General features: G+C 36.0%; 1 protein-coding gene across 2 annotated transcripts in view; it reads right to left on the reverse strand.

Annotated features, from left to right (window-relative positions):
* Cdh12 (cadherin 12) overlaps positions 1 to 7190 on the reverse strand; it is a 1114520-nt gene extending 1107330 nt beyond the window's left edge. For both annotated transcript variants that reach the window (XM_029469979.2, XM_029469980.2), the window contains exon 1: positions 6912 to 7190. The gene's annotated coding sequence lies outside the window, so the exon portion shown is untranslated. The remainder of the gene's footprint in view (positions 1 to 6911) is intronic.
* Between the last annotated feature and the right edge of the window lie 10336 nt (positions 7191 to 17526).

A 17526-nucleotide genomic window follows, 5' to 3' on the forward strand; every position in this document is an offset into this window, starting at 1 on the left:
ATTGTGTAATTCACCAAGACGAACATGATTACAAAAACAAAAATAGCAGTATCTTTAGTCTATACAAGGTAAATAGGAATCAAGAATTTAGTTTTGAGGAAATTGTACTTGAAATGACTATTAAATATTCAAGTGTAAATATTAATTGCATATTCTAAGATCATAGTCTGATGTCCAATTAAAGAATTGGAGATGAAGACCGTTTGGGGAATAAATGCACCTATGTTGTGAGGAAGCCTGTATCTTTATTGAATCTCTATGTAGACACTCTATGAAATCCTATAATGAGTACCAAGATATCTCAGAAGATGTTATCCATAGGTTCAAAAGCAAAAACACTCCTGACAGGAGAATGAAAATGAAGAAAAATAAAATTGTAACAAAATTCAAAGCACATGAAAGTTTCTTGTTAGGAAGACCAGCAGGCTAAACTTAGACCTCTGGGATCTCTCAAACATTGTACCACCAACCAGGCAGCATATGCCACCTGATATGAGGGCCCCAACACATGTACAGCAGAGGACTTCTGTGTCTGGGTTCAGTCAGAGAAAATGCACCTAACCCTTAAGAGACTTGAGGATCCAGAGAGTGGGGAGGTCTGATGGGGTGGGGGCATCCTCTTGAAGGCAGGGGAGGAGGTATGGGATGTGGAACAGTCAAATCGTAGACTAGGAGAGGGTAAAATCTGGACCATAAAAAAGAATTAAGTAATAAATAAATAAATAAATAAATATTTCAAGTGTTATAACTGTATAGTTTTTCATTTTGCTGCTTCTAAATTTTATTCCTTATAATTTATAAAAAAAAATCAACCAAAATCCCTTAGGCAGGCCAGCATGTCTGTTTTTCTATCCCATGCTTTGAGGTACCTGGCCTTAATATTTGTTTCCAAATGTAACATTTGCCTGATCAACAGTGTTTCTGCTATTGGAGTGAGTAGCCTGCAGCCTGAAGCAGGCCACATACCATATATACCACAAGAATAATCTTATTTTACTCATTGTTCTTATTAAGAAATGTAGGAATGCAAAGTACTTGTTAAATGACAATATAGACTATTGAATGTATTAGAGAATAAACATCCTATAATTCCTGTTAAGCTTTTACCCTATTAAATTCAGTATTCCAGTAGCCATGCTCAATCACATGACTACAATATGAAGATTCATTCTATCAGGATCTACCTGGCAGTGAATGTCTTCCTTTCATAGACAGCTTAACACATATGCTGAAATTATATTATGAAAATTAAAATTTCTTCCTGTGAGGCTATGGCTGATTACAGAATTTTATCTCAGTCTTCTCAGTCTCACTTAACTAACATATATCCCAGCCCTGCCAAAAGCTTATGCTTCACTCTTTACCTCATGTCCCACTGCCTGTAATTAAGGAAGAGAGGGAATGGAGCTAAATCTTACTTTAAAATCTGCCAGCAATCACATCCCTTGAAGGAATGGCAAAACTTCATGGAAATATTGATTCACAAAGCACAGAAGAATATTTCATTGTAGATATAGAAACATGCTTAAGGACAAAGATGCATTCTGAGAAATAAACCTTTAGGGAATATCACTATTGTGCAAAACTTGTAAAATATACTTAGAAAAAACTAGATAGTGTACATCAAGTCAGCAGTGCATGGTCCTTTTGAGGGAATCAAGAAAGGCAAGAAATATAAAATACAGGCAGTTGCTGCCAGGATACAACAACATAGACTTCAATGTCAACACTGTTTAAGTAGAGCAATTATGCTATAAATTATTAGTTAAAAACAAAGTCCAGTAACAAATTTTATCAATATCCAATATTATGCACCAAAATAATTATTTTATATTTCTAGAAATATATGATTCTTTTTATAACAGCAATACAACAAACTAGTTTAAATCTATGGTAGCTACAAATCTATATTTCTGGACACCAGTGAATTTTTTTCTCTATTATACTCTATGGGACCACCAATGAATACAAGATCTCTGGCTGGTTTTCATGCCATTAGAAGTGCCTGTATCAACCAACCCATAGCCCTGCAGCTCCCAAGGACTAAACCACCAACCAAGCAGTACACATGGAGGGACCCATGGCTCAAGCTCCAAATGTAGCAGAGAATAGCCTTTAGGATATTGAGAGGCCCTTGGTTCTGTGAAGGTTCTATGCCCCAGTGTAGGGGAAGGCTTGGGCCAGGAAGCAGGAATGGGTGGGTTGGTGAGCAGGGGGAGGAGGAGAGGATAGGGGGTTTTTAGAGGGGAAATCAGGAAAGGAGATAACATTTGAAATGTAAATAAAGAAAATATCTAATACAAAAAAGGAGTGCCTATGATTACATTTTCATTGTTTTAGAAGTCTCTCCTAAACGTTTCTTCAGAAGTAAGTACAAGTAACAACTAAGTAAAGAGTTTTATTTTTATTTTCTGCTATAAATTTGCATCATACAGTAATAATATTAATTTATATTCTGCCATTAAATTTCCATTTGTTTGTGTGTGTGTGTGTCTCAAAGCAGGTTTGTGAATGAGTGAAGTGCTCATACAGGTTATCAGAGGGCAGTAGAACTACAGGAGCTGCAGGCACAGGCAGGTGTGGCTTTCCCAATGAGAGTGCTAGGACCTAAGTGTCAGTCTTCTGTAAGAGCAGTGAGCTCTCTTAACTGCTAACAACCTCTGCAGCCCCACTCTCTACTTGTGGTCTCCCTTTTAAAACTTAAGCCGTCTTCACAGTTAGTGATTCTTCCATAATGCAAGTAATGTCCATGCCTATTTGTTAAGGTTTTATACAGAAAGAGAAAAGGATTATTTTTGCATTTATTAGTGTGCATCTTTGTGTGTGAGTGTGTGCCTGTGTGTGTATGTGTGTGTGTGTGTGTGTGTGTGTGTGTGTGTGTGTATTATACCCAAGGCATTTTGTTTATCAGCAGACAACTTTTAAGAGTTGGTCCTGTCTTTCCATGATGGAAGCCCTTGGGATTAAATCCAGGTCATCAGGTTTGATGACAGGTGTCTGTAGGCATCAAGCCATTTCAGTGGCCCAGATAATTATCTGTGTAAGTAGCCTAAAGGCAGTTTCATCTTCATCATGATAACTAAGTCCAACAAGTAACAAATCCTGTCAACATGTTTTATCAGCTAATGGAGTGGGCCTTGTTGTTACCTTAACCCAGGCTTCTGCAGTTAAAGTTTAAAGTCAGAGGACACGTCCACTAATGAGTATGGCCAACGAAATACTAGTGTTCTACATTAAGTAGTACAAGAAGCCTACAATCAAGAAGTAAAACATCTTGCTCCCAAATGCCCAGAAAGTAATTTTATACCGTTGTTTTAAATCTTAGCCCAGCATTCAGGATGTCATCAGGCTGTAAAGGAATCAAAATTCTCATACTTATACATAGAAGAACGTTTTTGGTATTTAATAATCATTATCAAAAACATTGGAACCTTTAATTACATCACAAATTGAAGATGTTATCAAGCATATCTGAAGCTAGCACCATACTTCACAGGTGAGTCCTTCTAACACATCATCAACTCTGAGGAAAAGTGCATGCCCCCTTTTTACATTTGAGCATATCAGTTAGAGAGTGGTGTGTAAGCCCTCCCCCTTTCTATGAGTATCTGTGCTCAGTCTTAAGCCTCAGCTTTTCACTATAGTTCGAAGATATATGTGCATGAAATGTATACTTTTTAAACATAATTTTCCATATATGGTGGATATATAAGTGTCTATATATTCTCAGTAATGTGAACTACTTTATAAAGGAGTCATGTAGCTATTTATAGAATAAAGGTTACATGTGAAAATCAGGAAATAAAATAACTGGGGCATAGCAAAGATTTAATTTATCCCATATTGTAAATATGTTAATGCAATGAAAACCATAATAAAATTGAATGTATAGCATAGTTTGTCCTTGCTCTGATTTTGATATGGTTAGGGTATGATTGTCAAAGTTCATGATAAAACGTAATCAATGTATAATTGAGTTTTGAGAACATGTGTCAAGAATATCATAAAAGTAGAATTACATCATGTAGAATTCATTTTTATTCATTTTTTTCTTTGGACACATCTTTCACTTGTCCTAAGACTAAATGTTATTTATTCCATATTGCTTGTCATATGCTACTGTAATTTTAAGGAATCATGATCATGCTATACAGAGGCGGTATCACAATCACACACACATTTCCCTTTAATAGTGTGGTTGTCGTGTAACAACCCTTCTGCATAGCAATTTAGGAAAAATACATTTGCCTAAAATTCAAAAGTGATTTTTAACAGTTGCTACCCTTTAAAATACTTACCACTTGTCATCAATAAGGAATAAGAAAGCCTAAGTTAATTCCTTAAAACTTTAACCCTTGTGTAATGAAATAATTTATTTTCCAATACTAATTTTATTCATCATAAAAGCAAGAGCCAATATTTTAAAGCAGAATGGATGGACTGTTTCTACTTATGCTTTAATATAGATAGGATTGGAACCACAATATCTATTTAATGCTGTCTGTTGATTGGTACTGATAATATAGGCTATAATCACATATACAAAGCAGTAATTTGCTCAACAACAGACACAATACTGCCTTACTTAGCATTAGACAGGTGTAGCAATGCTTGCCTTTGGAAGTGTAAGTGTATTTGTAACAGGATGTACTAATAGGTCATTTTATTATTCAAGGGTTTAGATTTAGAATTGTTACAAGAAAACATGGCAAACAAGCATCGTCCTGCATCTCTCTAACATACACTTAGATTTAATAGCATGACATCTAGGTATAGGTGAGGAAATTAATACTTCAAATTGCACATAAACACAGTATAAACAGAATATCTGCAGGTTTAATTCATTAGCAGAAATAATTAGGTGTCATCACAGTGCATTTTAAGAATCAAGCATGAAACCGTAAGATTGGTTGTTTTTCAGCCTATATGACAAATTATTCCATGAAATAAAACCTGCCACAGTCCCAAATATAAAATTGCTTGACGTAAGCAAAAAAGAATGGTGCCCTCAAATCCAGGGGTAAGTATGTCAAATCAAGCATTATTCGGGATTTTTTTCCAATAAGCTAAGGTTTTTTTTTTTGTTTTGTTTTGTTTTGTTTTTTTGCTACCACAAAATCTTAACACAGAGAACAAATGACAATCTCTGCTGCTAAGTGAGCTCTGTATTTTTTGGTGGGTATTAACTGAAACAATCCCATCTCTAAACAGATCAGTGGAAGAAGAGAGCTCTAGTCAGAAAATCACTGGGCTTAAAACTCTCCCGACAGCTTACAAAACAGCACGAGGCAGTGGAAGTGAAGTATACAGCAATTGAGTATTAGGGGAGCACAGTAGACATGGTAAAAATGCTTCCCTTTCTGTGACTAAGAAGTTTAGTTGCAGGTTAATGTTTGAAGTTAGATTTTAAAGTAGTATAGTTGATGAAGAACAGGATACTATATTCTTAAGTGGTATTTCATGTTATTAACGATTCTCTTTTTATTTCGAGAGTTTCTTTAGCAGGTTGAGGAGCCCCTCCCGTGTTGTTGCTGAGTAAGCAGATTCTGGCAGTTAGTTAAATGGAAGTTCCCACTTGGCTTATGGCTCTGCACTTGAGTCTTCCAAAACAATGTGTCAATCAACTGCTCACAGCTAGTAAAGAATACGCAGCTGCCTTTCAATTCCGAAGGCACACTCTGTGAAGGGAGTGGGGTATTCACAGCCTGCATCTATTCCTTTCGACAAGCAACACTGTCAAAAAAGTTAAAATGATATTTTAAATTGCATAGTTTAATGTGGCAAAATTTAATGCAAGGAAATCATGAGATTCGGCGTCAGTAAATGCCTAGTACTTAAGTACTATTTTGTAACTTTCACATCTTATCAAGTGTACTGAAAAAAATAAAATAAAAAAACAAGGTCAGATGTTTGTTTAGATTTTCCACTATTTTGTCATTTCTAGAATAATGTAAACTGAGCATATATAGTCTGAGAATACTTCATGGACATTTTCCAAAGTATATAAACTGACTTCCTTGCTGAGAACTGTGTGAATGAGCTTTAAAATCCTAGAGGAGAATCTGGAAATTAAGAAACGGTTACAGAATCGGCCAAAAGTATGACAGTTGCCTCTCCAGAGAGAACGGAAGAATGTATCCGTGAGAGGCATCACAGACCCCAAAGTACAACAGTACTGAAGCCACCATATTCTCAATATAAGAGGAGTGCAAGAACCAATCATGATAAGCAGAATATTTATAAAAATATGGAGACTTGTCTTGAAAGAACCTTTAGCTTCTATGTTCTCTGTCCCATATAATCCTTACATCTTTCTGCTTACATCAAATAATTGATGGCTTTGAAATTTTTTCCAGATCATAATATATGACCCTGAGCTTGTGTGGTGATTGTCCCAAGTGAGTTTTGTGGTAGAAAACGCAAGATGCCAATACACCCAGCTAATGCAATATTAAATCGTTTCATACTTGTAATTTAAATAAGAATGTTTCAAAATTTCTCTCTGTTAAGCAAGTAGTGAAGGGAGGTGACATTTTGAAACTAAAGCGTTGTGTTGCGTTTAAACACAGTGAGAGCTCTTACAAAATAACCAGTTGAACATCTCTTTATGGCTTATCCATTTATTTTCATTTGCTCTTTTAGCCTAGCTGAGGTGCAGTAGGAGCGAACGGGTCCCTCTCTCTCTAGGCAGCCTCACAGCTGTAGAGACTACAGACTTGTTTAGAACTTGCTGAAGTTTCCTAAAGCCAAATCATTCACAAGCTTCAGATTTAGATGTCAGGTCCGTGAACAGCTTTCTTCAGCTTTGCCTAGCCGGCATCACTTTATTAATCATGCATGCGTCTCTGTGCGTGTTCCCTGAAGCGACCACACACACAGAAATCCAATCTTAGTTAGAAAAGGAGCCTTACCTGATGGCTGAGAGCAGACGCAGCTGCAGGAACAGCAACGGAGACAGAGCAGCAGCAGGATGCAACAACACAGCCTTGCTCCAAGGTGCAACTTCTCCCTCTGCCTCTCAGTCTCTTTCCTCTTCTCAATCACTGTAGCGAACCACGACCGCTCATTTTGTCCCCTTTAATTCATAGAAGGTTCCCAAGCCAGGCAGCCAGCAGACACCACTTTGTTCCTGGAAGAGTCAGCCTCTCTTCTCAGAAACGCTTGGACCCTCTCTGTGGCTCCCTCCACATTTACCCTTCAGATCAATAATGCTCTCAGGGTGGAGGGGGTTGGGGGTGTTGGGGAGGCTCAGCTGCAGTGGCTAGTCACGAGCCAATGAGGGCTCAGGATTCCTTCCCTGTCATCTCCCCGCCCTCAAAACAAAACACAGCGTGCCTTTGACACGTCTCTGAGTTGTGGAAAGTAATTGAATCCTATATTTGAAATGCATCTTATTTGTTCTTTTCTCCCCCCTACCGTTCATTGTAGAGTGCTTTGAATGAATGGGGAAGCTGAACCTCTCTAGGAAGACTCATTAGACTAGCTAGGCAGAACGGGACATTTAGGAGATGAGAAAGTGTAGCACCTGGCTTTAGACCTGATGCTGTGTTTTGAAAATGGATGCTTGTGTGAGGCAGATCGGAGAGGGAATGATTCGGTCCTTGCTCTTCCCAGGAGTTTGAATCTTTTGTTTCATGGAACAAAACAATACACTCAGTATACATCCGAGTTGTCTCGATCTTTACAGGTTAAATGACTATCAGGCAATCATTAGTGATACTTAATAGTCAAGGAGTTCCTTGCCACCCAGGTACATGTTTCTGCACCAATGCAAACATACACTCTGAGGTGGTGGAAATTGCTCAGGCTGCATTATGGGTTCTTTTAATTGTTCGTGTTTACATTTAGAGTTTTAAATTTGCATGTTTTCTGTAATAAAAGTTTATTAGTTATTACTGACATTTTATGACACTGCTCAGTGGCAATAGGATATTGGAACAAGGAAAAGCAGTTGTTGAATAAATAAGACTAAGTCAATGAAATTATCCAAATCACAATGTATACCTCAGTCACAACAATCTTTCTCTGATTTTCACTATTTAATACCTTATTTTATATCTTAATAGACAATAAAATAATAAAATTTTGCTTAAACAATTGAGTTCTCTGCAAGAAACGGCAACTTTGTCACGTATATACCAAGAATTCAGTAATTTTGAGATAGTAATTTAATACAAGTCAGTAAGAATGTCAAGTACACAGTCTCTGTACCATTTAAAAACAAGAACTCAAACAACTGGCACAAATAATGATGTCTTTTCAATGTCACCATTGAATGAGAGTAAAATTAATGTGTCTTTCTGAAATCTTTTGTTCCACTGAAGTAATACAAATAAGTTGATGCATTTGGTGTAGCCAAGCTTTGTATATTGTGACAAGTTACAATAGCTTGGGGAGTCATTACAAACAAAACAATTTCGTTACCTGTCCATCATGTGAAGGAAGCATGGAGAAATGTAATATTTATAGCTCTGTTGACTGAGTCTCTATAAAAAACTTAATCTTGACTTTATTGTAACTCACTCATGTAGACAGTAAGATTTTACACAGGACAGTGTCTTGCCAAGTGTGTATGTAGAAACATTGTTTCCAATCTGGGTATCTCAATTGCTGTGAATTTAGAATGGAAATGACCATCCTCATCTCTACACAGAACAAATTCATTCCAAATTATGCTCCAGCCTGTGGTGTAGGATAGAGAGCCCTGTAGTATTACCTGACAGAAGATTAGATGTAGCATGGAAAGGTAGATAAAAAGAATTTACACCATGGAAATTAGAGGGTTATGCAAGATTCTGCTTACTACTAAATAAAAAACTTGAAATTAATACAAACAAAAGTGAGAAAATGTATTGTAGCAAAGGAGTTAAATAATTTAAATTTGTTTGTGGAAGAAATTATATGATATATATATATATATATATATGTATATATATATGTAAGCTAAGTACATAAGTATAAGTATAGCTAAGTTTAAGTATAGCTCAGTAGGGATTAATTCTTTAATAACAAAAAGCTACAGAAGACTGCTTATAAAATAAATTTTATTATTAAAATTATGTTATATGTAAATATTTTTCCAAGGAATAGACAAAAATAATTGTAAACAAGGGAAAAGTCATCACTGGGCTGAAAGAACTTAAAAAATAAACACTGCATAAAATGGATCAAGTCTTTATGGTTTCCATGCAATGAGACGTCGACTTTAATTTGTTCAACTTGCAAAAACCATTACAATTACCAGTCTGTCAGGTGTTATGGGCATTACTAACATGCACAGTTTGGACCTAGGTTTTCACAAATCTTGTAAAGATATTTGTAGTAATTCCTCTTTAAACTACTATATACTTTCAAATGGTCCACTGCAGGATTCCCTCACCAATCCTTTACTACAGTACAGATCCTGGCTATTGCCTCATATCTAATCTCAAAGTGGAAGGAGATAAGGAGCTCACTCCAAACATAGGATTCTAATTCAAGCAGCAGTAACTTCAATTTGGGAGAGACTATCCTCAGGTCTGTTTACATCATCTTGGTAAAGAAAAGCACCGACAAGCTGCTAAAAATTAGCCTATGTGACCGATATAACACAGCATTGCTGTGTACAGGGAACCATGGGGAAGACCAACAACTATTTAAAAAAGTCCACCAAATCTATTATGGTCTTAAAATCACAAAAATGAGATTGCTAGCAAGGTTGTCTGTTTATCTAGGGATTATTGTTTCTCATCATTATGCCATTAGGTATGTTAGGTATATTTTTGTTTATTTTTAAATTGAAGTGCTATGAGGCAGAGAAAACCAAATTCAAGCATATAATGCATGGAAAGCATTGAAAGGTTTTCTTCTTCATGGCTCAGTGTGGTGGGGGTAAGAATCAATGCTATGTGTTTTAAATGGTAGAACTTTGCACTTTTTGTGTGTGCTCTATTGCAAAGAGAATAAAAGAAAGACTCACATTCTGATTGTTCATGCCAACTTTTCTCCTTAGATAATAAAACCAGGCAAGATAAGTGTCGCTGTAGTAAGTGACATGAATTGAAAAGTGAACTTCCCCCCTCCATATTGGCATAATCTTTGCTCAGAGATATGATACCTCTCTCCAGATGCCTCTGTTTCTCTCTCTCTCTCTCTCTCTCTCTCTCTCTCTCTCTCTCTCTCTCTCTCTCTCTCTGTGTGTGTGTGTGTGTGTGTGTTGATAATATATACACACACCACTCACTTAATTACAAAGGGATACAGGCAATAAGATGCAAAGTTGAATTGTGTTCATTACAGAGATTTGGCACTGGCAAAAGGGAATAATTACGTCATGTATTTCATTCTCCTAGGCAGGCACCATGGAGATCAGAGATTAAAATATCCTTCTAAAAACAACAGAAAAATTGCCTATGTAAATGGTCATCTTTTGTATCTGGATAATATTTATCTAAATAACAAAGATTAGAAAACCTGTCATGTTGAAATTTTGGGTATTCTAGTTGGGTAAGATACCCAATTAGACTTGGAAGTTGTACTGATAGTACCAAAAATAGAACACAACCAGATTTCAGAGTACATAGAGAATAGGCATTGGTCTTTTTCACCACATAACCTAGTGAGGATTACTTTTTGTGTGCGTATGCATGTTTGCTTGTATTCCTGGTCACATCTTTGTGAGCACAGATGTGATAGTGCATATAGACATTCCTGCGCTAGTTTTTTGAAGCCCAAACCTGATTTTATTTTTCATGCTTGATTGCTCTCTACTTTATATATTGCAGCATAGTCTTTCTTGGATCCCAGAAGTAATATTTTTGGTTACTTTGGTGACTCTGACCAGGATAATTTGTCTCTTCCATATGTTCGATTAACAGTCAGACTGCCAAATCTACCCCAACCTATGCTGTCCTGGGCATCCAAACTTAGGTCCTCTGACTTTAATTGCAAGCACCTTGCCTGATGAGCTACCTTCCCAGGCAAAGGTAGACTAGTCTTCACTGTCAACTTAAAATATATCTATATGTATATAAATACCTAAGGGACAAATTTTGGATGTCTATATATGTGTTCAATGATAAGTTTAAGAGAATAGTACAAATATACTGTATTAGTCACTTTTCTTTTTTTAATTATTATTATTTTTATTAGGTATTTTCTTCATTTCCATTTCTATTGCTATCCCAAAAGTCCCCCATACCCTCCCCCCACCACTGCCCTACCCACCCACTCCCATTTCTTGGCCCTGGCGTTCCCCTGTAATGAGGAATATAAAGTTTGCAAGACCAAATGGCCTCTCATTCCACTGATGGCCAACTAGGCCATCTTCTGATACATATGCAGCTAGAGACACAAGTTCCGGGGGATATTGGTTAGTTCATATTGTTGTTCCACCTATAGGTTGCAGACCTCTTTAGCTCCTTGGGTACTTTCTCTAGCTCCTCCATTGGGGGCCCTGTGATCCATCCAATAGCTGACTGTGAGCATCCACTTCTGTGTTTGCCAGGCCCCGACATAGCCTCACAAGAGACTGCTATATCAGGGTCCGTTCAGCAAAATCTTGCTAGTGTATGCAATGGTATCAGAGTTTGGAGGCTGATTATGGGATGGATCTCCGGGTATGGCAATCTCTAGATGGTCCATCCTTTTATCTCAGCTCCAAACTTTTTCTCTATAACTCCTTCCTTAGGTGTTTTGTTCCCAATTCCTAAGAAGGGGCACAGTGTCCACACTTTGGTCTTCATTCTTCTTGAGTTTCATGCATTTAGCAAATTGTATCTTATATCTTGGGTATCCTCAGTTTCTGGGCTCATATCCACTTATCAATGAGTACATATTGTGTGAGTTCCTTTATGATTGGGTTACCTCACTCAGGATGATGCCCTCCAGGTCCATCCATTTGCCTAGGAATTTCTAGTCACTTTTTTGTTGTTGTGATAGAATACCATGTCCAAGGAAACTTACAGAAGCAAGTACTTGAGATTATGGTTTTAGAGATTTAGAGTCCATTATGGTGAAGAACCATGGAAGCAATGACCAGGCATAGCAGATGGTACACAATGGTGAGGGCTCAAATCTTAAAATGTGAGGAGAGAGAGAGAGAGAGAGAGAGAGAGAGAGAGAGAGAGACAGACAGACAGACAGACAGACAGACAGACAGAGAGACAGAGACAGACAGAGAAAAAGACAGAGAGAGACAGAGAGACAGAGAGACAGAGAGAGAGACAGAGACAGAGAGAGAGAGAGACAGAGAGAGGGAGGACATAAACTCTAAAACTTTTAAAGACAGGATCTAAATACATACTTCCCAATCAGGCAATTTCTCCTAACATCCTCAAACAGAGCTCCTAACTGGGGACCAAGTATGCAAACATCTGAGCCGATGATAGGCATTTTTATTAAAACTACTACACTTACTCAGCATGTGGTTGTAACCATTCCATGAGGTCTGGTCTGAATAAGATGAAAAAGAAATAAGCAGAGCATTTGCAGGCATCTCTAAATATTGACTGCAGGTGTGGCTCTGCTCTGCTCCTGCTCTGTTAGATTGACTATACTCCCAAACCATAGACCAAACCCATTCTTTCTGTACTGGCTAGTTTTGTGTCAACTTGACACAGGCTGGAGTTATCACAGAGAAAGGAGCTTCAGTTGGGGAAATGCCTCCATGAGATCCATCTGTGGGGCATTTTCTCAACTAGTGATCAAGGGGGAAGGCCCCTTGTGGGTGGGACCATTCCTGGGCTAGTAGTTTTGGGTTCTATAAGAGAGCAGGCTGATCAAGACAAGGGAGGCAAGCCAATAAAGAACATCCCTCCATTGCCCCTGCATCAGCTCCTGCTTCCTGACCTGCTTGAGTTCCAGTCCTGACTTCCTTGGTGATGAACAGCAGTATGGAAGTGTAAGATGAATAAATCCTTTCCTCCCCAACTTGCCTCTTGTTCATGATGTTTGTGCAGGAATAGAAACCCTGACTAAGACACTTTCTCAAGTTACTTTGGACACAGTAATCACTATAGCCACTAATAAAACACCATTATTGGTAGTTAGGCTTGTACATCTGCTTAATTTGCTTGTTGATGACAAGAGCAAATGGTTAATATGTAAAACTATAGGAAATATATAATGTATTATCTATGGCTAAAGAAAAGATCTTTGTTTTCTAGAAGCAAAGAACAAGTATATGTTTCAGAGCAACCATATGCATATTTCATTTTAAAGTATCATTTCTTCCAAAGTTTTTAAGATCATCTCTGCAAGGAATTCAAAATAAGCTCATTATATAAACAAATCAGAAGAGTATATAATTCAATAGTTTGTTACAAAAAAAGTAACGTTCTGATTCAGCAAGGTTGTGAGTAGGTATGGAACCTGTTTCACTAATGTGTTCAGATTGTTAATAGAAAATTAATGGCCCATTATATTTGGCTACCCATGAAAGGAAGAAACTGTCAAAGACTACATATGTGTTTATCAATAATAAAGTTATAGAAATATCACTATAATGAATATGAGTAAATACTAAGAAAGCATAGTTTAATAAGGAATGAGTACAGTCCATATATATAATAGCATACTTCAACACTTACAGAGAAAAATCACAAATCTATTGAAATCTAAACCTATGCACCTCCAACATGTGCACACTCTATATAGCAAATTTTATAGTCACTAATGTTATAAGTAAACATGAAGATAAAATCTTAAATGATAACTAATAAACTGACAATTCATAATGAATCACAGCAAGGATTTCAGAGCCATCCCCTGTTGCTGTGTATGTGAGACCACATATTACACCTGTTACAGCGTCTTTTGTTCCTGATCTCCATATGAGTATTTCTTCTTAGTAAATTATATGATACAGCAATAGAACCATGTTTCAAATATTGTATCTATCATGTACATATAAATATTTTATGGAATGTGTTTCAGACACTCTGTACATTAGAAAGATATCTAAGTAAATACATACATATTCATTGTCATTTTCATTGTTTTGTGTCGCCTCCATGTAACTGAAATGAACAATCAGAATGGAAAAAATAATGCTTTTCCACAGTATGTTTAAGGAGCAAACGCTGAAAGGAGGTGAGAAGATTTTCAACAGCATCTGTTTTCTCCCCTCTCTAACATTGGTGTGTGAGATCAAATATGTTTATTGTAGAGGCAAATAGTGCTAAGAAACCCGAATAACTTGTGTTTTTAACCATTTATGTCATTCTTGGCTTCGGCAATTCAGCATAACCATAGCGGAAAAAAAAATTAATCAACTCTAAAATGGCCCCAGGCTCACAGCCTCCACACAGCTAATCTTCAGCACGGATATATATGTATGTATATATATAGGCAGTAGGGACGTAAAGGTCATCTCCACTTTTAGAGATTACTATGCAGTCAGCATTATGTCAGAAGTTCTAAGCTAAACTCACAAGGCTATATTTGAAAATAATAAAATCCTGAAATAGGAAAAAGTGGGTAATATTTCTTCTACATAAAATAGTTCAAAAGAACGATGTAAAAGGAGAGAAACAATGAAATTCAAGGATATCTGTTGCAGCACTTCTCATTCAGTCTGACAGTTAACATACTTGACTTTTACTTTAGCATGACAATATACAGATTACTAATGCTTGAGATATCTATGGGCTCTAAATGATACATAGCCTGTTCAAATTTAGCATACCATATCAAGGACATGGAAAAATAGGCATAGTGTCTGATAGGTGGCCAAGAAACACTTATTCCATTTGTAATAAATAAAAAAAGATAATTATAGAAGACTTAAGGTATACTGGGAATCACTACTTTGCAAAATGACAATTTTCAGATTTCTGAATTTTGTTACTGTTGCTTAACTCAAATTGGCAGATCAAATGTAATGATCAGCTAAAATTGGATTAATATAAGGATAATCAAGAACATTTTAATTAACCATAAACTGTACATATTTAAAGAAATACCTGATTGTCAAATATTGTGAAAGCCTGATAGAAGTAATTCAGTAAATGTACCAAAAGATGATAAAAGGGGAGAAGAAATAAAGTATTATAGAGAAAGAGAATTATAGAAATATCGAATATAATAAAGATTTAGAGAAACAAACATTTAATTAAGAAAACAAACATTACTATTATTTTAAGCAATGATGTATAAATGTTCATGTTGAAATTAACTTTACAACAAGGAGAAAATGTGTTTGGTGATATACTGCAGTAATCCAAGAACATAATATATGGAGGCCAAAAAAGTTTACAGCCATACTGTCTGGGATATGTACATGATTAAGACGAGGCATTGAGGATGAATATTATCAAAATATATTGCATTATATAATCAAAACAGTAAGATATTTATCTCAAGCCTTCCTACTCATTTTAATTTCTGCGTTAACTGTGTTATCATCAACTATCATCCATGTTTAAAATGACCAAAGAAAACCTAGTATTCTACTAATACCAATCCAGATGGTGAATTATCATATTTAACTTTCCTCCCATTGAGAGCTACATATAGGGAAAAATATAAAACAATTACTTTCATGATATTATTGGAGGACCTTTAGTTTCTAAATTATAGACCATACTGCTTGGCTATCATAAATATTTAATTAAAAGAGTTGTAATAAAATTACTTTTGCATAAACATGCAACCACAATGAGAATGCAATTTTAAATAATTAGCTCAGTATGATATAAACAGTTAATTCACATTTTACATAAAAATGATTTTCTTAATTTATTCTTTGAAAAACTCACATATATATGTAATACATTCTAACTATGCTTGACCTCCCCGCTCTGTAATTTACTTTCTGTTTTGTCAATTGTTGAAAATATATTATTTTCACGTACAGTATGTCTTGATTATAGTTTCCCTTTCCTTTACTCCTGCTCATTATTTCTCACCTTCTCTCCCCTCCCGATTAAGTCTCTCTTTGTCATTCAACAAGGGGAGAAGGGCTAGCACTAGGTACAAGAGTCAGATACCTACTTGTTCTCACATTCAGGAATCACACAAAGAAATGAACCACTATTTACAATGTATATGTAGAGGACCTAATGTAAACAAGTACAGGCTCTGTGCTTGCTGCTTCAGTTGATGCTAGCTCATATCCTCTTTTCTTAGTTGATTGAGAGGGCCTTGGTCTCCTGGTGTCCTCCATTCCCTCTGGCTTACAATCATTTTGCCTCCTCTTCTGCAGGAGTCCCTGAGATCTCCAACTTATTCTCTCTCTCTCTCTCTCTCTCTCTCTCTCTCTCTCTCTCTCTCTCTCTCTGTCTCTGTCTCTCTCTTTCTCTCTCTCTTAATGGATTTTTCCTTTGGTGAATTTGTAGTATTCTTCCCTACCTCTTTTGAGTAGTTTAGGTGTGAAATATATTTTGACTAATATTAAAATGGCTCTACTAGCTTGTTTCTTAGTATTCTTCTAACCCTTTTCCTGGAGTTATTGCCTACCATTGACATTGAGATGTGTTCTTGGAAGAAGCACGAAGATGGATCATATTTTCTCATCCATTCTATTGGTCTGGCTCTTTTTATTGGAAAATTGAAACCACTGATATCTAGAGATACCACTTATCATTGATGGTTAAGTCCTGTTCTTTTGTTATCTTTCTTGTTATTGGTAGTTGTGGGTATGAATGAGTATCCCTCTCCCTCACCCACTCCCTCCCCCCCCCCCCCGCCTCTCTTGCTCTCTCTCTTGCTGGTGTGTTTTCTAATTCTTTTAATATTTTTGGTATTTGTTCACTGTGTTTTCTTGTGTTAGAATTTTCCTTCTAGAACTTTCTATAGGACTAGATATGTACATTGTGTAATTTTGACTTTGTCATAGAATATCTTAATTTCTTCATCTATGGTAATGAAAGTTTGGATGAATACAGTAATCTGATCTAATATCCATAGTCTATTAGAGTGTGCAGCACTTTTTCTATACAGTGAAATTTTAATAGGTCTACATCTATTTGTTATTTGCTATTTTTCTCTTACAACTATTAATATTCTTTCTTTGCTTTGTATATTTGATATTTTAATTATTATATAGTGAAAGGATTTTTTTTTACTTAAACTACTTGGTGTTCTATATGTTTCTTTTATATTTTATAGGCATCTGTTTCTTTAACTTAGGAAATGTTTTCTTCTTTGATTTGTTGAGGACATTTTATGGACTTTTGAATTTGGTTTCCTCCCCTTATTCTCTATCTAAACCTTAAGTTTGGCCATTTCATAGTGCTCCAGGTTTCCTGAATGTTCTCTATATTGATTTTTGGGATTATGTTTTCTTTAAATCATTTGTACATTTCTTAGATCTTATTTTCAATGCCTAAGAGTCTCTCTTCTACCTCTATTATTTTGTTGGTGAATCTTGCTGCTATAGTTTCTGTTTGAATTCCAATTTTTCATTTCTAGCCTTCTTTCACTCTGTGTTTACTTTCTTCAATTTTTCTTTCCTAAATTCAGGTCTCATGCAGCAGTTTTGATTTTTTCATCTTGTTCTGTTTTCTTTTTTTTTTTTTTTTTTTTTTTTTTTTTGGTTTTTCGAGA

Source organism: Mus caroli, unplaced genomic scaffold (assembly GCF_978045245.1).
Source record: "Mus caroli unplaced genomic scaffold, Mus_caroli_1 scaffold_16, whole genome shotgun sequence".
Taxonomy (NCBI): domain Eukaryota; kingdom Metazoa; phylum Chordata; class Mammalia; order Rodentia; family Muridae; genus Mus; species Mus caroli.